Here is a 21,640-nt window from a genome sequence, read left to right on the forward strand (position 1 = left end):
GATAGAAATTTTTTTGCTTCAAATTCTGTATAATTTAACTCCCATATGACTTTAATATTTTGTTCATTCTTTCTTTTAGTTCCAATAAGCTTCAAACGTAACAGAAAACATAATTAAAAACCAAACTACTTTAATGGTAGAAAAATCCGTAGTAACGAGCTCTAAGTAATGAGCCACTCAGCCAAATAGCAACCGAAACTCTAAAAACAATATTTTGATAACAATAGATACATCAAAAGAATGGGCTTTTTATGCTGACTCCAAACATATAAAATTTATTAACTTTAATGTACCCATCAAAAGATATGAGCCTGAGGAAATTTGTAAAAAGGGCAGAAACACCCCTAAACCGTCAAGGAATCTTAATTAAAATCGCACCAACAGATTCAGCATATCAGAGAAAGCTACTGTTTTGGTTTCAAGCTCCCATCTGCAAAATGTGGAATTTTGAAAAAAAAATTGCCAGAAGAAAGATTACGGATGGATTTGTTCAATTTTTCCCCCAGGGATGATCGCATCGAGCCAACGGTCCCAAGAGATCGGGAGAGGGCTCATTCGGACGGATATTAAAAGTTCTAGTGCCATTTTTAACTGATAAAAAAATTGGAGGACCCCTAGCTCCCCTCTCACTCCTATTTTTCTCCAAAGTCATCCGTGGTTCGTGGGAGAAAGTTTCCATCGGGGAGTTTTCCACAGGGGGAATTCTCCATGGGGGAATTTTCCGAGGGAGATCATTTCAATTGGGAGGGTGATTTCCGACTGGTTTGTAAAACTATCAGAAATTAAATAAAAACAAGTCTTTTTACAAATGAAAGTTGCTTAAGGAGAATTTTTCAGGAGGAATTGTCCGCGGGAAATTTTCTGGGGGGATTTTCAGCGAGGATGATATTGTTTTACGCAGGAGCAGTCTTCCATGGAGGATTTTTTCAAAGGGGAAATTTTCCATAAAAGAGAAGTTGGATTTCCCGGCGTTATTTGAAAATCAAAGAGAAATTAAATAATTTTTTTCAACTGAAAGTAAGGAGCAACGCTAAAACTTGAAACGAACAGAAGGTATTCCGTATATAAGGGCTGATGAAATGAATACCTCGTGTTTACGTTAAAGTTTGCCTTTTTGTCCCAATCCTTTCAGAACGACTCCTGAAATACAAGGGCCGTTGAAATAGAATAGGAAGCTTGTTTAAAGTACTAAAAAACTTTAGCATGAAAAGCAAGGTATTGAGGAGGGGGCAGTGCCCTTCACATAGAGAATAACTTTTGTTCATTTTAAGTTTCAATGTTGCTCCTTACTTTCAGTTGAAAAAAAACACTTTTATTAATGTGGAGTAATAGAATTTGTCTTTAATTTTAAAACTATACCAAAAGAATTAGCAAAGTCATAAATTTAATTATGAAAGCTTAATAACAACAATAGATGTGTTAATTTTATTGGCTGACTTTTTTTCTTTTTGATTTTTTTTACTTTTGCTTTACAATACCATGAGGTTCAGAAGCCTACTTTGCCAGCAAGGTACAATAGATATACTTCTATATACTTCTATGAAGCGTTATAGACATATCTTTAACGCTTCAAAGTCGAAGAAAAAATTTGCAAGGCAAAAGAGTTGATCTCAGAAATTATAAGTTCGGTCCTCAGATACTTGACCTATGAATAAAACACAAATTTTAATAGATTAAAAACCAACTCAATTTAGGCTTCTCTCTTTCAGTTCTATAGGGCAACGCTACACTATCAGTGGCGCTAGTAGTTTCTAATTCTTACAAATCCCAGGTTAAAGCAATAAAAATTTCCTTCTAATTACTTTCCTATTTTCTTTGGGTGTATCGTGTATTTTAAGTAAAAGATAAGCAAACTATTTCACTATTTTTAGAACTCAGCCACAAAGATCGATTTTAAAAGTCGTGTAATTTGAGAAAAAAATTGCCTAAAAACAAACCTTTTCCTATATTCGACCCCCCCCCCCCCGAAAAAAAAATCTAATAAACGACTGTAACGAGCCGAACCTGCGCTCACTGAAGTAGATGCCGACACTTGGTAACTAAGGACCGAAAAGAGTCAAGGATAGATATCGGTGCAAAAACCCCAAAATATGTGGGTATGAGATCTATGGACACAATTCATCATTTTCAGCAGCAGCTAGAAGGCACAGGTTCTTCGACAGAAGGTGAGGGAGGGGGTAGGCTACCTAATCCAGTTTTGGCACATATCGTTGTTTTTGCCTTAAAATAAATAAAAAAATGTCACTAATTGTAAATAAATTAGTGTGTGACAATACGAGGTTGTGCCCAAGACAAGTAAGAAGTCAGAGAGCGGGCCCAAGTTCAATCCTTTAAAGCTGAACTTGGCTTGAACTTGGACTTATTTATACGGTTTATCTTGTAACTGCTTATTCGACTTTTTTGCCAATGTTTCGATCTATTACCTTCTCTTTCTAAAATCTCGGTTCTTCCCAAAATAAATTCGTGCTTACGTACCTGGCCCGATGGGTCACAGGAGGGCAGAGGAGACAGTGGCTGGGGTAGTAACCAAGCTAACAAGTGGGTGCCTCACGGTTAAATACTACATAACTCACCAGCATTACTTCAACCCTCCCCCTCCCGATTAAAACTGCTATTTAATACTAATATATACTGGCGACAATTCAAGAAAATGTAGGCGGGGGATGATGATTTGTTTTATGAAGATATAAAAGGTATCCATCTAAAGGTAGTATACCTAATTTTGGAAAAGAAGTCTTTTAGAGAAGCCTTTTATAAATAAAAGGTACTGGTGCATTATATGTGCACCATACTGGTGCATTATATGGTGCATTATAACGAAATAAGTCAAGTTTGGTCAATGCTAATGAAATAAAATAAAATAGAATGAATATATAATAGTTTAGAAACAAATTTGGGCTATATATTTGCACATTAGGGGGGAGGGGGTAAAGCACAGCATATATTAAATACATAACCTATCCTAACCTAGGTACCTTCCCCCCCCCTTAACCTCAAAAAACTATCGTTTAAATATTGTAACTCATTGAGAAACCACGGCTTTGCAATCATTTATCTATAGCGGTCTCTTGCAAATAGCCCGTTTGACGGGTTTTGTGACTGGTTTCCTTGATACAGTCTATAGCGGCGTGTACCATATTGTGCACCAGTACCAAATAAAATTAAACGAAAACTTACCACACAGCAACTATTTTGACAGAGAGCAATACCACAAAAGAAGAAAAAGCAGGATTGGCATAGCTGTCAAATTACTAAATGTCTTCCATATTTTCGAACAAATAATTATGTTAATTGATACAGAAGCAAAGCTAGTTTGTTCATTCTATAGTTCTTATGGTATAGTCAAATTAATGCATTATTTGTCACTACGCTTCATGACAGGCTAATACATGTAAAGGGTAAAAGAAATATTTTAAATAATTGCTGGTGTGTTATACTGTTGTTCAGGATCTCTATGTGGAATTAAACAGTGCTTAAAACAAGGCAGTATCAAGGGGGTTACCTGGTTTGACACACCCACCCCCCGAAATTTTGCGTCAGACTTGTAAAAAAGTACCATAGTAAAAATGCATATAAACAAACTTCTCCTGCATTTTGTAAACTTTTTCGTATTCCCCCCCCCCTCAAAAAAAAAACTAAAATACACCTTCCTGAACAAAATCCTGGATACGCATAAACATTCTGCTTTGTTTTCCTTTTTTGCCCCCCCCCCCTCCTTAGTCTCGGGGCCAAATTTGACAAACTATTTGTAAAAATATTTTGGGGGAAATGTTTGGACTTGTAGATATAATAGTTCCAAACATGCTTATTCCGTTTATTTCGGGAATTATGACGGCCGGTGTACGCTTCGCAGTTTAATACGAAATCAAATTAAAAAAAGTTTAATAAATTTTTGTTTGTTTTCTTATTTATTTATTTCATCCAAAACGGTAAGCACTCAGTGCTTGTCGTAACAATAATATGATAATATAAACCATAAATCTTGGAAAAAGATCTTTGTTTAATTTAGGCGAATTTAAAATTTCTTATGATCTTTTCCTCGAATAGGACATATAGATTCATTGGAGCCGGCAAGGGGGGCAGGGGGGCTATGCCCCCCCTGGAAATTTGGGACTATAAAGCAATTATATGGAAAACAAAGGAATGAGAGCAAAATAGGAAAAAAAAAACATTGAAAAAATGTGTGATGCCCCATTGTTGGCTGTCTGCCAGTAGATTTTGACCCTTAATAAGGAAAAATATAAGTTCAAATTTGTGACTGAGTGACCCATTTCTAGTTTTCCACAAACACTGTTTCTATATGATTTGGTTGGAGCAACAAGGAAAAATCAAATTCTTCATAGTAATGAATGGTAAGTAAATACTTGTCAATAACGAAAGTATAAGAGCCTAACTATTGATAACATTAGATCAAATAATTAAGTTTTTATGATGATTTTAACTATGTATTTGTTTATTAGTTATTAGTGCAGTTATTAGTGCACAAAGAAGTTTGGATAATTGTAGAAAACAATTTAATAAGGGGTAATTTCAGTAAAAATATGTCGTAAACTTTTGCTTGCATTGCCAGAGTACCCATGAGCTGATATATGAAGCCACTATAATCAGAAATGTTTCCCGTGAAAAGGATCCTGGAAACATTCGCAATTTGCGCCAGAACAAATACGTTCTTTGTGTTTTATTACCATTAATTTTTTTTTCCAAAAGTGATTGTATTTATCTCATTGTCACTTTGAAAATTATTTAACATTTTACAGTTATGAAGTATAAAGGTGTTAAATATATTGATTTCTGGTATTCAAAATTAAATAAAAAATATTGAACTAAAAATTTTTATTTGATTTTCTAAATCTTAGTTTTAATGTTTTACTTTGAACAAACTACTTTGACAATACTTTACTTTTATAAACACTGAGTAGTCTAAAGGCATTAAATATTTTGGTGTTTGATAAACAAGTTCAAAACTTGTCGATATTGTTAAAAAATATCCGTCCAATGCTTCGGCATTGATCCACAGAACTGAAAGCTGGGAGTTTACATCTTAGTTTTTGTAAGTAGGCTATTATTTTGTGCATTTTTTTGCAATTACTTCCTTTTTTCATTTTTATATACTTGTACTATTGACATACTTTTTCCATTACCTTTAAAAAAATGGTTGTCTCTAAGCTTCATTAAATAAAAAAAACAAGTCTTTTTTTCAACTGAAAGTAAGGAGGAACATTGAAAATTAAAAAGAAAAGAAACTATCACGAATATGAGGGGGGTTACCCCCTCATCAACAATCCGCTCTTCCCGCTACAGTTTTTCGGTGCTTTAAAAAAAGTTACATATTGTTCTAATTAAACGACCCTTGCGTTTCAGGAGTCGTTTTTAAAGAATTTAAACGAAATTAAAACTTTAGCGTAAAGAGTGAGGTGTCAAGGAGGGGATGAACCCCCTCATATACGTAATAATTTCTATTCATTTTAAGTTTTAATGCTGCTCCTTACTTTAAGTTGAAAAAACTTTTTTTTATTTAATTTTGGATTCTTTTTCATATGACGCCAGGAAATCTGGTTCCACCTCCAAGGAAAAATCTCCCAACCCCACAGAAATATCCGCTAGATAATTCAACCCTGGCGAAAATGTACCCCCCCCCCCCCGGACAATTACCCTCAACGTCTCCGCGCGGAAAACTGAATCGGTAATATTACGGGTGGAATTTAATGTGTCGAACATAACATTATTACGGGGGGAACTTAAGGTGTATTTTTACGGGGTGAAATTTATGCTTCTTCCTCTGACTGACTCTTGATCTTACTGTTGAAGAATCCTTAACATAAACGCGTAGCCATAAAATCTGGAGTCGTCATTCTACTAAACTTCATTCAATGGTTCACGAAGATTAGATTCCTTAGGGAGCGATTCTGGAGACACAGAACTAGTTATCAACTACCAATCGAGATACTGACATATAAAAAAAAACACAATTAAGAAAGTAATAGATTTATTGTCACTTACACCGGTATAGACAGCAGTGTACAAGTATAAGATAAGAACGCTTCAATAAACTAGCTTCTAACTGTTACAAGATTCATAATAGACAGTTGCAAGCCTTCTTCGAGATTAAGACTTAAACTCCGACTCTCGATTCCTAACTCTTCCACTAAAGACATATTTTTACTAAGATATATTTCTGATTTAGCTTCTGAGCATTAAAAATTAATCGACGATTGGACCAACTCATTTTCGGGCATTCCCTCATACCATATTATGTGGTCAAAATGCTCCAATAGTTTCATAGCATGTTTTCCTTCTATATTTCAAAGGAATGTAAAACAAAGTAGTATTATAAAACAAAGTAGGTTTTTCCCTCTTTGAAATTTGTCGAGCATATTTGCGAATATTCCAATCTCTTTTGTTTTCGAGATGAAAGGAATGTATAGCTTTTGTATTGCAAAACCAAATAGTACTTTTCGCTCTTTGAAATTTGTCAAGCACATTTGGGGATATTCAAATCTCTTTTGTTTCCAGGAACAAAGAAATATACGACTTTTGTCAGAGGCAACGCTACAGCGTTGCCTATAGTAAAGGTCATACGGCTCCAATATTTAATTTTTTTTTTTCCAGAGGCAATTCATATGGAAGGGGTAGTCATAGAAATTTTAAAGGGGGCTCATTCGATTGGAAATCGAGAGTTCTAGTGCCCTTTTTAATAGTCGAAAATGATTGGAGGGCAACTAGCCCCCCCCCCCGCCCATCATTCCCTCAAACACATCCAATCAAAATTTTGAGATAGCCACTTTATCCAGCGTAGTTGATTTCCAGATAGAAAATATATTTTTGAGGAGGACACTCCCCCACAACCTTCAGGGCAAGGGTTTTAATTTATGCATTGGGGGCATATAAGGTCTTTATAGAAGGCGTTGTTTTAGAAACTTCAAAACAGGCTCATTCGATTGAAAATTCAAAAGGCTAGTGCACTTTTTAATAGTAGAAAGTGTCTAGAGGGCAACTAGCCCCCCCCCCAGGCCCAGCATTTCCCCAAACACCTCCCATTAAAATTTTGAGATAGCCATTTTGTTCAGCGTAGTTGATTTCCAGATAGGAAATATGTTATAACCCTCCAGGCAAGGGTTTTAAGTTATGCCCTGGGGGCATAAAAGGTTTTTATAGAAGGTGTTGTCGAAGAAACTTAAAAAAAGGCTCACTCCATTGGAAATTCAAAGGGAGTGCCCTTTTTAATAGTCGAAAGTGATTGGAGGGCAACTAGCCCTCCCCCCACACCCGTCATTCCCCCAAACACATCCAATCAAAATTTTGAGATAGCCATTTTGTTCAGCGTAGTTGATTTTCTGATAAAAAATATGTTTTTAAGGGGGACACTAGTAGAAATGACCCTATGACTCCGATCAGTACATACTTCGGTTATCAAAAGAACGTATCTCCGATCAGTACACCAAATATTGGCATGGAATCCCCAGGGAGAACACGTGGTAATGTCAGTCCCACGTGTACACCAAATATGGGCATGGAATCCCCAGGGAGAATGATTGCATAATCGAAGTGGGTCAATGACCTCAATTCCCCTTTCGTGAATCAATGATTCCCCTTAAAAACAACAAATTAATTCCCCTTTCTTGACAAATCAATCAAGCATGACATCATCTGTCAGAAATTAAAAAACTTCGCCCAGAAACAATTCTCCTGGATGAAAACCAAAGACATTACTAAACTTTGCCACGGAAACAATTCTCCTGGTCTAACTCCAAAGATATTAATAAACTTTACCCCAGAAACAAATCTCCAAGAAACTCCGGGCGAATATTTTGATCTTAGAGATGAAGAGATTAACGCGGGAAAGGGTTTCTTAGCAATTTGAAATGTGACAGCGCAGGGATGCCAAAAACAAAAGGAACACGCTGAAATTACGTTTAGGGGTTATTTGAGCGAAACCGGTTTAGACATTTAAGGGAATTATTTCGGCGAAACAGTTAGAGACATTTTAAAAGATGATTTTAGAAGATGTTTTAGAAGAGGATTTGAGTATGGTCGTTATAATGCACAAGTTCCATTTCAACAGTGTCGTGAGGTCCCCTACCCCAACCCCAAAGGGCTCCAATCCCCCAACTCCAACCCCCAAGGAAGCCCCCGGCCCCCAAAGGTCCCACGGGCTCCCAAAGGGTCCCCCGGGCCAACCCAAAGGTTCCCCCGGGCTCCCAAAGGGTCCCCCGAGCCCCCCAAAGGGCCCCCCGCCGTCCCAAAGGCCCCTGAGCCCCCATTTTTTAATACTTTTTTAAGGCTTTATTATATCTTTTCAGAACAAGTTATTTTCTTAATGACCGTCCTAAACCCATTTTACAACTTGAAGTACCCATCCTTCTCACCCACAACTTTACTATACTGCTTTTTTCAATGCTCCATCACCAAGCAATACTTTTCAAAGGCATTTCAGAACAATTTGTTTTCTTAATGTCCCTCCTAAACCCATTTTAGAAGTTGAAGTACCAATCCATTTCACCCACAACTTTACTTTACAGCTTTTTGAATGCTCCAACACCAAGTAATACTTTTCAAAGGGCATTTCAGAACCAGTTATTTTCTTAATGTCATTCCTAAGCCCATTTTACAAGTTGAAGTACCCATCCATTTCACCCACAACTTTACTTTACAGCTTTTTGAATGCTCCAACACAAAGCAATACTTTTCAAAGGGATTTCAGAACAAGTTATTTTCTTAATGTCCATCCTAAACCCATTTTCCAAGTTGAAGTTCCCATCCATTTCACCCACAACTTTACTTTACAGGTTTTTGAATGCCCAACACCAAGCAATACTTTTCAAAAGACATTTCAGAGCAAGTTCCTTTCTTAATGTCCCTTCTAAAACCATTTTTCAACTTGAAGTACTTATCTTTTTCACCCACAACTATACTTTACAGCTTTTTGGATACCTCAACACCAAGAAATACTTTTCAAAAGACATTTCAGAGCAAGTTACTTTCTTAATGTCCCTCCTAAACCCATTTTCCAATTTGAAGTACTCATCTTTTCCCCCACAACTTTACTATACTGCCTTTTTAGATACCTCAACACCAAGCAATACTTTTCAAAGACCATTTCAGAACAAGTTCTTTTCATAATGTCCCTTCTAAACCCATTTTACAACTTGAAGCACCCATCCTTTTCACCCACAACTTTACTATACAGCCTTTTTGGATACCTCAACACCAAGCAATACTTTTCAAACACCATTCCAGAACAAGTTCTTTTCATAATGTCCATCCTAAACCCATTTTCCAACTTGAAGCATCCATTCTTTTCACCCACAACTTTACTTTACAGCTTTTTGGATACCTCAACACCAAGAAATACTTTTCAAAAGGCATTTCAGAGTAACTTTTTTTTCTTAATGTCCCTTCTAAACCCATTTTACAACTTAAAGCATCCATCCTTTTCACCCACAACTTTACTTTACTGCTTTTTGGATACCTCAACACCAAGAAATACTTTTCATAAGACATTTCAGAGCAAGTTCATTTCTTAATGTCCCTTCTAAACCCATTTCCCAAGTTGAAGCACCCATCCTTTTAACCCACAACTTTACATTACAGCTTTTTGGATACCTCAACACCAAGAAATACCTTTCCTTTCTTAATGTCCTTTCTTAATTTTCCTTGATGTCCTTTCTTAATTTCCTTTCTTAATGTCCCTTCTAAACCCATTTTCCAACTTGAAGCATCCATCCTTTTCACCCAAAACTTTACTTTACAGCTTTTTGAATGCCTCAACACCATGAAATACCTTTCAAAAGGCATTTCAGAACCAGTTCTTTTCTTAATGTCCCTACTAAACCCATTTTCCAACTTCAAGTACTCATCCATTTCACCCCCAACTTTGCTTTACAGCTTTTTGTATACCTCAAAACCAAGCAATACTTTTCAAAGGCATTTCAGAGCAAGTTCTTTTCTTAATGTCCTTACTAAACCCATTTTACAATTGAAGTACTCATCTCTTCCCCCACAACTTTACTAAACTGCCTTTTTGGATACCTCAACAACAAGAAATACTTTTCAAAAGGCATTTCAGAGCAAGTTCTTTTCATAATGTCCATCCTAAACCCATTTTACAACTTGAAGCATCCATCCTTTTCACCCACAACTTTACTTTACAGCTTTTTGAATGCGTAAACACCATGAAATACCTTTCAAAAGGCATTTCAGAGCAACTTTTTTTGTTTATGTCCATCCTAAACCTATTTTCCAAGTTGAAGCACCTATTCTTTTCACCCACAATTTTGCTTTGCAGCTTTTTGGATACCGCAAAACAATGCAATACCTTTCAAAAGGCATTTCAGAGCAAGTTCCTTTCTTAATGTCCCTTCAAAACCCATTTTACAAGTTAAAGTACCCATCCTTTTCACCCACAACTATACTTTAAAGCTTTTTGGATACCTCAACACCAAGAAATACATTTCAAAAGACATTTCAGAGCAATGTCCTTTCTTAATGTCCCTTCTAAACCCATTTTCCAACTTGAAGTACCCATCCATTTCACCTATAACTATACTTTACAGCTTTTTGGATACCTAAACACCAAAAAATACCTTTCAAAAGGCATTTCAGAGCAATTTAATTTCTTAATGACCCTCCTAAACCTATTTTATAACTTGAAGTAACCATTCTTTTCACCCACAACTTTACTTTACACCTTTTCGGATACCTCAACACCAAGAAATACTTTTCAAAGACCATTTCAGAACAAGTTCTTTTCATAATGTCCATCCTAAACCCATTTTCCAACTTGAAGCATCCATCCTTTTCACCCATAACTATACTTTACAGCTTTTTGAATGCCTCAACACCATGAAATACCTTTCAAAAGGCATTTCAGAGCAACTTTTTTTCTTAATGTCCCTCCTAAACCTATTTTCCAACTTGAAGTACCCATTCTTTTCACCCACAACTTTACATTACAGCTTTTTGGATACCTCAACACCAAGAAATACTTTTCAAAAGCCATTTCAGAGTAAGTTCCTTTCTTAATGTCCCTTCTAAACCCATTTTACAAGTTGAAGCATCCATCCTTTTCACCCACAACTATACTTTACAGCTTTTTGGATACCTCATCACCAAGAAATACTTTTCAAAAGGCATTTCAGAGCAAGTTCCTTTCTTAATGAACCTTCTAAACCCATTTTCCAACTTGAAGTACCCATCCTTTTCACCCACCACTTTACTTTACAGCTTTTTGGATACCTCAACACCAAGAAATACATTTCAAAAGTCATTTCAGAGCAATTTCCTTTCTTAATGTCCCTTCTAAACCCATTTAACAACTTGAAGTACCCATCCTTTTCACCCACAACTTTACTTTACAGCTTTTAAGATACCTCAACACCAAGAAATACTTTTCAAAAGACATTTCAGAACAAGTTCCTTTCTTAATGTCCCTTCTAAACCCATTTTCCAACTTGAAGTACCCATCCGTTTCACCCACAACTTTACTTTACAGCTTTTTGGATACCTCAACACCAACCAATACTTTTCAAAGGCATTTCAGAACAAGTTCTTTTCTTAATGTCCTTCCTAAACCAATTTTACAAGTTGAAGTACTTATCTTTTTCACCACAACTTTACTTTAGAGCTTTTTGGATACCTCGACACCAAGAAATACCTTTCAAAAGGCATTTCAGAGCAAGTTCCTTTCTTAATGTCCCTCATAAACCCATTTTCCAACTTGAAGTACCCATCCGTTTCACCCACAACTTTACTTTACAGCTTTTTGGATACCTCAACTCCAAGCAATACTTTTCAAAGGCATTTCAGAAGAAGTTCTTTTCTTAATATCATTCCTAAACCAATTTTACAAGTTGAAGTACTTATCTTTTTCACGACAACTTTACTTTACTTTTTGCATACCCAAGCATCAAGCAATAGTTTTCAACAGGCTTTATTATGTGTTTTCAGAACAAGTTCTTTACGTAATGTCCTTCCTAAACCAATTTTACAAGTTGAAGTACTCATCTTTTCCCCCCACAACTTTACTAAATGGCTTTTTCGAATACCCAAACATCAAGCAATACTTTTCAAAAGGCTTTGTTATATCTTTTCAGAACAAGTTCTTCACGTAGTTTTCTTCCTAAACCCATTTTACAAGTTGAAGTACTTATCTTTTTCCCCACAACTTTACTTTGAAAAGTATTGCTTGGTGTTGAGGTATCCAAAAAGCTGTAAAGTAAAGTTGTGGGTGAAAAGGATGAATACTTCAAGTTGTAAAATGGGATTAGAAGTGACATTAAAAAAGTAACTTGTTCTGAAATATCTTTTGAAATGTATTTCGTAGTGATGAGGTATCCAAAAGCTGTAAAGTAAAGTTGTGGGTGAAAAGGATGGATGCTTCAATTTGGAAAATGGGTTTAGAAAGGGACATTAAGAAAGGAACTTGCTCTGAAATGCCTTTTGAAAAGTATTTCTTGGTGTTGAGGTATCCAAAAAGCTGTAAAGTATAGTTGTGGGTGAAAAGGATGGATGCTTCAACTTATAAAATGGGTTTAGAATGGACATTATGAAAAGAACTTGTTCTGAAATGGTCTTTGAAAAGTATTGCCTGGTGTTGAGGTATCCAAAAAGGCAGTATAGTAAAGTTGTGGGGGAAAAAATGAGTATTTCAAGTTGGAAAATGGGTTTAGGAGGGACATTAAGAAAGTAACTTGCACTGAAATGTCTTTTGAAAAGTATTTCTTGGTGTTGAGGTATCCAAAAAGCTTTAAAGTAAAGTTGTGGTTGAAAAAGATAAGTACTTCAACTTGTAAAATGGGTTTAGGAGGGACATTAAGAAAGTAACTTGCTCTGAAATGTCTTTTGAAAAGTATTGCTTGGTGTTGGGCATTCAAAAAGCTGTAAAGTAAAGTTGTGGGTGAAATGGATGGGAACTTCAACTTGTAAAATGGGTTTAGGATGGACATTAAGAAAATAACTTGTTCTGAAATCCCTTTGAAAAGTATTGCTTTGTGTTGGAGCATTCAAAAAGCTGTAAAGTAAAGTTGTGGGTGAAATGGATTGGTACTTCAATTTGTAAATGGGTTTAGGAAGGACATTATGAAAAGAAGTTGTTCTGAAATGCCTTTGAAAAGTATTGCTTGGTGTTGGAGCGTTCAAAAAGGCAGTATAGTAAATTTGTGGGTGAAAAGGATGAGTACTTCAACTTGTAAAATGGGCTTAGGAAGAACATTTAGAAAAGAACTTGTTCTGAAAAGATATAATAAAGCCTTAAAAAAGTATTGAAAAATGGGGGCTCAGGGGCCTTTAGGACGGCGGGGGGCCCTTTGGGGGGGCCCGGGGGACCCTTTGGGAGCCCGGGGGAATCTTTGGGGGGCCCTGGGGACCCTTTGGGAGCCCGGGGGAACCTTTGGGGGCCGGGGGCTTCCTTCGGGGTTGGGGTAGGGGGATCGGAGCCCTTTGGGGTTGGGGTAGAGGACCTCACGACACTGCTCAAATGGAACTTATGTATTATAACGACCATACTCAAATCCTCTTCTAAAACATCTTCTAAAATCATCTTTTAAAATGTCTCTAACGGTTTCGCCGAAATAATTCCCTAAAATGTCTAAAACGGTTTCGCTCAAATAACCCCCAAACGTAATTTCAGCGTGTTCCTTTTGTTTTTGGCATCCCTGCGCTGTCACATTGGAAATTACTAAGAAACCCTTTCCCGCTTTAATCTCTTCATCTCTAAGATCAAAACATTCACCGGAGTTTCTTGGAGAATTGTTTCTGGGGTAAAGTTTATTAATATCTTTGGAGTTAGACCAGGAGAATTGTTTCCGTGGCAAAGTTTAGTAATATCTTTGGTCTTCATCCAGGAGAATTGCTTCTGGGCGAAGTTTTTTAATTTCTGATAGATGATGTCATGCTTGATTGATTTGTCAAGAAAGGGAATTAATTTGTTGTTTCTAAGGGGAATTATTGATTCACGAAAGGGGAATTGAGGTCATTGACACACTTCGATTACGCAATCATTCTCCCTGGGGATTCCATGCCCATATTTGGTGTACTCGTGGGACTGACATTACCACGTGTTCTCCCTAGGGACTCTATGCCCATATTTGGTGTACTGATCGGAGATACGTTCTTTTGATAACCGAAGTATGTACTGATCGGAGTTATAGGGTCATTTCTACTGACACTCCCCCACAACCCTCAAGGCAAGGGTATTAAGTTTTACCCTGGGGGCATATAAGGTTTTTATAGAAAACAGAGTCGTAGAAACTTCTAAAAAGGCTCATTCGATTGGAAATTCAAAGGGCTATTGCGCTTTTTGACAGTCGAAAGTGATTTGAGGGCAATTAACCCCCCTCTCATGCCCACCTTTTCCCCAAACACATCCAATCAAAATTTTGAGACAGCCATTTTATAAAACGTAGTTTTAAGTTCTGGAAATTAGGTCTTTGAGGATGACAACTCCCCCACAGCCCTCAGGGCAAGGGTTGTAAGTTATGCCCTGGGGGAAAATAAGGTTTTGTATAGACAACATTGTCGTACCAACTTCAAAGAGGGCTCATTTGATTGGAAATTGAAAATTCTAATTCACTTTTTAAGCGTCAAAAGATATTGGAGGGTAAACAGATTCCCTCCCCCCTAAGCCCTATTTTCCCAAATGCATCCAATAAAAATTTTAAGATAGCTATTTTGTTAAAAATAGTTCAAAGATCATGTAACAAAAATTCCGGTGTTGACACAACCCACCAGGGCCTGTCATTGTAAGTTATGACCTGGGGGCATATATGGGTCTTATGGAAGGGATGCTCGTATTCACTACAAAGAGGAATCATTTGATTGGAAATTGAAAGTTCTAGTTCACCTTTTAAGAGTCGAAAGAGACTAGAGGGCCCCTAGCCCCCCCCCCTCCACGCCCTTTTTCCTCAAACCCATCCGATAAGAACTTTGAGATAGCATTTTTTAAAAATAGTTCAAAGACCATATATCGAAAACGCAGGTATCAACACAGCCCCCAAAGGCCCGAGGGCAGGTGTTGTAAGTTATGCCCTTGGGGAAAACATGGTTCTTATTGAAGGGATGCTCGTAAAAAATTCAGAGATGGCTCATTGATTGGAAATTTAAAGTTCTAGTTAAGTTTTTTCGAGTGAAAAGATATTGGAGGGCAACTAGCCCCCACGCCCCTTATCCCCAAATGCATTCAACAAAAATTTTGAGATAGTTATTAAGTTAAAAATTTCTCAAAAGTCAGATAACAAAACTCAGGTGTCGTCACAGACCCCCAGGGCCCGGGGGCAGGTGTTGTAAGTTATGCCCTGGGGCATATATTGTTCGTATGAAAAGGATGCTCGTATAAACTTCTAAAAGGGCTCATTTGATTGGACATTGAAAATTCGAGCTCACTTTTTAATAGTCAAAAGAGATCCGAGGGTAGCTGTCCCAGAACCCATTTGATGAAAATTTTTAGATAGACATCTTCTTAAAATAGTTCACAGGTCGGGTAAGAAAAAATCTGGTGTCAATAGAACTCCCTAGGGCACAGGGGAAGGCGTTCTAAGTTATGCCATTCTAGTTCACTTTTTAAGAGCCAAGAGAGTTAAACTAACCCCCCCCCTCCATGCTCTTTTTCCCCTAACCCGTCCCCTACAAATTCTGAGATAGCCAGTGTTTTGGAAATTGTTCAAAAATTAGATAACAAAAACACCCCCCAGAGCCCACGGGATAGGCGTTGTAAGTGTTGTCCTGGGGGCGTATGGATGCTCGTATTAACTTCAGATGGGGCTCATTTAATTGGAAATTGAAAGTTCTAGTTCAATTTTTAAGAGTTAAAAGATATCCAAGGGCACCTAGCCCCCCCCCCCTTCCGCACACACCCTTTTATCCCCAAGCCCACCCGATAAAATTTTTATAATAGCCATTCCATTAAAAATAGTTCAAAGGTCAGATAAGAAACATTCCTGTCTCGACGGAACCCACCAGGGCCCGGAGGCACGCGTTATGAGTAATGGTCTAGGGACATACATAGTTCTTATGGAAGGGATGCTCGTATAAACTTCAGAGAGGGCTCATTTGATTTGAAATTGAAGGTTCTTGTTCACTTTTTAAGAGTCAAAATAGATCGGACGGCAACTAGCCCCCCTCCCTCCCCCCTCTGGACCTACTGCGTCATTGGCACTTTACTGAAAACCAATTTTATGACAAATATTTTCTTTTGTACTTAATATTGAAAACACGGCAACTAGCACCCCGCCCTCCCCCCTCTAAACCTACTGCGTCATAGGCACTTTACTGAAAACCAATTTTATGACAAATATTTTCTTTTGTACTTAATATTGAAAACAAATATTAAAATTATAGTAACATTTTGAACTGATGAGCTTTCAGCAATTAATATTATCCTACATCAAATATTCAGTTTAATTTATTAGCTATTTTTAAAGTTGTTTAAGACGAATATAGTTTCCCTACAAACAATTGTTTGGATACTGCCGCCTTTCCTAACTGTAAATAAAAACCAAAAGCCTACTGCGTCATTGGCGCATACTGAAAACGGATTATATTACAAATATTTTCTTTTCATGTTCTTAAAGTATTGAAAATAAAAATACAATTACAGTGAAATATATTTTTGAACTGATGGATCTTTCAACAATTAATATAATTATGCATCAAATATTCAATTTGATGTTGTTTATACTTTCCAAGACTGTTCAAGATTCATATAGTTTTCAGTAAAGCGCCAATGACGCAGTAGGTTTTAGACTTTTACAGTGGGAGAAGGAGGTCATACCCAAACTCTTGTTTGTGTGATTTTTGTTCGGTTCAAGCTGGATTTGCATATTCAATTTAAGTTTCAGTCGTTTTAAGATTTATTTATTAATTTACATTAATATCTATTGTATGTTTGTCTGCATTGATTGTTTATTTAATTTCTGTTCGTTTTAAGTTTCATTTATATTTCAATAAGAAAATATTCTTTTTCGTTTTAAGCTTGATATTCATATTCAATCTAAGCATTACTCGCTTTAAGATCTATTTATTCATCTATATTATTACTTGTTGTATGTTTTTGCTATGATTGTTTATTGAATTTTTTCTTATTTTGGATTTCATGTATTCTTTAATAGTAATATCTGGTCTTGTTGAGTTTGAATTTTACAAGTTAATTGTATCTTCTGAGCTTAAGTTTAAAATGGCCTTTACTTTTCTTTGAAAAACTTATTTTTCGGAAAGTTTTTTTTAATTAATATTAAACAAAAAAGTACCTTTGGTTTTGCTTGAAACTAATCAAGTTGATATGCGAATATTAAAGTCTCTTTTATTTGGTATTTCATAGAAATGTCTGATGAAAAGAATTTGCAAGTGCTTTGTGCTTCGTTATTAATTGGAAAGGAATTATGAACTGGGATTTAAAATGAACGATAGGATATTTCGCGGAACATTCAGGGATAGATTTTAATTTCTAAATATCGTATTTATTTTCTTGTCAGAAGGGAACGAAAGATTAAGTTATCTTTGAAATATTTTTGGAAGGAAAGAGTTTCTTTTATTTGAGGGGAAGGAAAATTTAAGTTATTTTGTTTTCTACTCATGGTAAAGTAGAGAGAAAGCAAGTCATATAAAGAATTTTCATATTGGTGTTCTGGCAAATTGACCCAGTGTAAAATTTCCCCTGAAAAGTTCACCCCCTGGAAACTTCCCTCCCCATGGAAAATTCTTCCTGTGCAAAATCCTCCCAGCAGAAAATTCACCCTCCCTCACCCGAAAAATGTATGCATACTTAACAATAACAAATACTATACGCAAACAAAGAGCAAATTTTATAACTTAACAACCTTAAACCTTAGGGGGTCCTTTTAACACCTTGTTCATTGAACAAAAGTTTTTTAGTGCTTTGAATTTTTTTTCAATTGCATACTTTCTTTAAAAATTTGGACAAAAACCAAACTTCACAGTAAAGAGTAAGGAGCTAAGAAAGACACAGCCACCTTCATATAAAGAATAATCTGTTCAAATAGGTTTAAAGTCTGTTCCTTGCTTTCTGTTGCTTTCTGTTGAAAAGCTCTTTTTTATTCAATTTTTGATTGTTTTCCAAATCATAGCCAGGCCTAAACAAGATAGTATTTGAGGTACTGGTCCCTTAAAACCCTGGTTAGTTCCTTTTAAATGTGTAAATCGATAGTTGCACGTTGATTAGTACTGTCCTACGTTTAAATTTCCGATTTCAATTTTGGATAAAATTTTAATATACTTAAAAAATTTTGGTAAAAAGTCCTTGTTAATACTATATCTAAAGAATTTCGGTTGGACGAAAAGGAGTATTATTGTTTGTATGCATGGAAATTCTATGATACTTTTGATCTTCTACATAACTGAAGCCGTCGCAACCTCTACAATAAGATTTTCTTATCGATAAATACATTACATACATTTATTTAATTACATTAAAGTACTTCATATAAATAGAAAAAGAATATTAACATTTAAAATTGCTGAAAACTAGGTTCCTAGCAGTACTTGCCACCCCAAAGAAATTTCTTGACGGGGCTGATGATGGCCTGCCTTGCCTTTTCCACCTCTGTGCTGGTAGATATGGAAATGTAATATTTTAGCTGTATAGAGAAACATTTTAATTAAATCCCCCCCCCCTTACCTCTTTCAACATTTATCTGAAGCCTCATGAAGAGTAAGCAGTTTGCCCATTAGAATGCCCTGTTTTAGGAGTCTACACTATCCCCACCTAAAAAAATGACTGCCCCCCCCCCTTATAGCTAATACACAATTATAGATCACCAAACTTAGCCTAATTTCATTACAAATAAAGCGAATCAACTTGGTTGAATCCAGTACCACCACTGTATGGCATTACTTCTTTTACAACTAGGAAGCCTAAAATATAGTTATTGATACTTTTAAATCAATTAGCTTCGCAGAATCTTAAATTGATAGCAAATTCGTCCTCTTTGGGGTAAAGTCGTAGCTAGGTGCCCTAAATGGCAGAAAACAAGACTTTCCCTGGCCCAATCTGTATGGTCACTTAAAAAAGAACTTTACGTTTGAATTAGCTCCCTCCCAATTATCTTGGACCTTCAGTTTGATGCAATCACCCCTTGGTAAAACGCAAAACAAATAAACATGCATAGACGATGTTTCTTCTGAAAAACAGTTGGACCTTGAAACCTCTATGGTAGGGTTCTCTGATATGATGTATCTAATAAAGGGATTTTTAATACAATCGCATGCTTTTTTGGGGGTGTTTCCGTTTTTTTCAAAAATCAGGCAAATTTTCTCAGATTTTATGGTTTGGGTGGGTAACAATAAACTGAAAGAATTTTATATATTTAGAATCAGCATAAAAAGTTTCTCTCATTGGGCTGTCATATAATCACTTACAATAGATATTACTTTATTAATTTCGACTTTATGCATACCTCAATACTAAGTACTTTTCTAAAGACATTATTCTTTCATTTCGGTGTAGCAATTGTCATGAGAATTCCATTTTTAGTGCTTGTGAATATTGGCCCAAGTTGTTTTTTACTTCCAGTTTTTTATCATAGACTATTTGATGAGATTCTCCTGTGACAAAATTTCTTTTGAACCTGCTCATTTTATTTAGTTGAATAGGCTAATAAAAAGAAAGAGGGTCAATATGACAGCAGGATTGTTAAGTTTAAATTTTGTTTTTCTTTCGCTATTCTATTTTTGTAAATGTCTGAATATATAAGGGATTTAAGTTCGAGGGGGAGAATTGTCCTGGTATGAAACAGGTACATTTTTTATGATCGTTATAAAATCAAAATGTGGTATCTACGCAGGCAGGATCATTTTTTAGCATCTCTACTCCTTCTGTAAACTATTCTAAGGCGTAGGATATTGCATAAAGACAAGTCTACATCCGTTATAATCTACGAAAGCAATCTTTCTGTAATTTTGGTTTGAGTTTCATTTTCTTTTAATATGCTATCATGGTGTCTTAAAGAATTTTTATATGCAAAATTCAATTGTTATCATGAAATTTAAAATAAAATAAATGAAATTTTTTTTCATTAGGCATTTTTTTAGAAACGTATTTTTTAGTTTTTGCTTACTAAGGGGCAGGGGCGAATCTCCAGCTTTTTTATTGGGGAGAGGGGGGTAAGAGGGGTTCATATCCGGATAGTCAAGGGGCATGGGCTATATAATATTTATTCTCTCCAAGTTATTAGGGGGGAAACTGCCCCCCCCCCCAACGACGCCCCTGCTAAGGAGGCTGGGAGAGAGAGTATACAAAAGGGAGGATTGCAAGTTAAGTGTTTTCGACCATGAAGATTATAATGTTACCCTTCCACTCCCAGCCTTTCCACTCCAAAAGATGCCATACAGCCAGGGCTGCATCCAAGATTCTTTTTCTTCAGGGGGGAGGGGGGCAAAAGGATTTTTGGTACTGGTGCATTATACCTAACACACGAAAGAAGTCAAGTTTGGTTAATGCTAATGAAATAAAATAAATAGGATGAATATATAATAGTTTAGAAACAAATTTGGGCTATATATTTGCATATTAGGGGGTTGGGGGGGGGGGGGGGGTACAGCACAGCATATATTAAATACCAGACGTAACCTAGGTACCGATTCCCTCTCCCCCTGAACCCCAAAAACAACAGTTTAAATACTGTAAATTCAATGAGAAACCACGCTTTGGGATTAATTTAGATAGCAAATATCCGCTTTACGGGTCTCTATGTATGCATTCCTTGGACAATATACAGCGCTGTGTTAGGTATAATGCACCAGTACCGGATTTTTTCGGGGGGGGGGATTACAAAAAAAAATAAGACGGATCAAACATTTTTTTACATTCATTTTTGTTACGTTTTTACAAGTCAGATAAACATTTGAGGGGGGGGATCAAATCTCCAAAACTTCTCCCCTGGATACGGCCTTGCATATATGTAATGTGATCAATTTTCAAAAACCTCAAAATTTTCCAATTAAGGTTACCCAAGTAAAAATAAAACCACCCAAAATATGAACCTGAAAATTCAAGTAACCTACAGATCGAGCAAGACTCAAGCGTTCAATCTAACATAGTGAAACAAATGTAGCCAATTCAAACATACATTGTAAGGATCTTTCCCACAGAAAATCTAATAAATAAATCCGCCTTTGTGTCACCAATGTAGGCAATAAATATCAGTTTGACCAAATCTTATATGACAGGCGACTAACAATGTAATTTAAATCTTAAGAGCTTGAAATACCAAACCATCAAGAGATGGTAGAATTTATTATACAAAAAAATTAGTCACTCGAGATACAGAATATTTTTGTATAATCTAATTGCATTGTTCTGGAAACTAAGTTTAGAATTATGTATCTCAATGTAATTAGATCGTATTGTCCTTTAACAACTTTCACAGAAATAAATTATAAGCCTTCTGGAAACTGAGTGACACCTAGCTAGCAAGAAGCTACAGTGTAAAACTTTGTTTTTGTTATGAAAAATTCCAAAGTGATACCTTAAAAGTTATAAATTGTATATAGTACTTTAGAATGGAGTTAACGACGAATTATAAAAGGCACTTGGAGAGAGGCAGTAGCTTTTAACTGAACCACAAAATATTTCTCTCAGGTTTGGCAGTAGCCTGTTAGATAGCCTTGGCAGGAACTAGAAATAATTAAG

At 36.1% G+C, this 21,640-nt stretch overlaps 1 protein-coding gene across 4 annotated transcripts in view; it reads right to left on the reverse strand.

Moving 5' to 3' along the window:
• LOC148939209 (doublesex- and mab-3-related transcription factor 1-like) overlaps positions 1-21,640 on the reverse strand; it is a 65,229-nt gene that overhangs the window by 29,025 nt on the left and 14,564 nt on the right. Inside the window, exon 1 of one of the 4 annotated variants that reach the window (XM_089107275.1) lies at positions 6,001-6,109. The exons of 2 other annotated variants lie outside the window; for them this stretch is intronic. The gene's annotated coding sequence lies outside the window, so the exon portion shown is untranslated. Of the gene's footprint in view, positions 1-3,177; positions 3,197-6,000; positions 6,110-21,640 lie in introns of those variants that run through there. One more of the 4 variants, XM_089107276.1, reaches the window with a different exon arrangement.

The sequence above is a fragment of the Artemia sp. Qi Xiang Cuo genome, chromosome 21, assembly GCF_049724085.1.
Source record: "Artemia sp. Qi Xiang Cuo chromosome 21, ASM4972408v1, whole genome shotgun sequence".
NCBI classification, from domain to species: Eukaryota; Metazoa; Arthropoda; class Branchiopoda; order Anostraca; family Artemiidae; genus Artemia; species Artemia sp. Qi Xiang Cuo.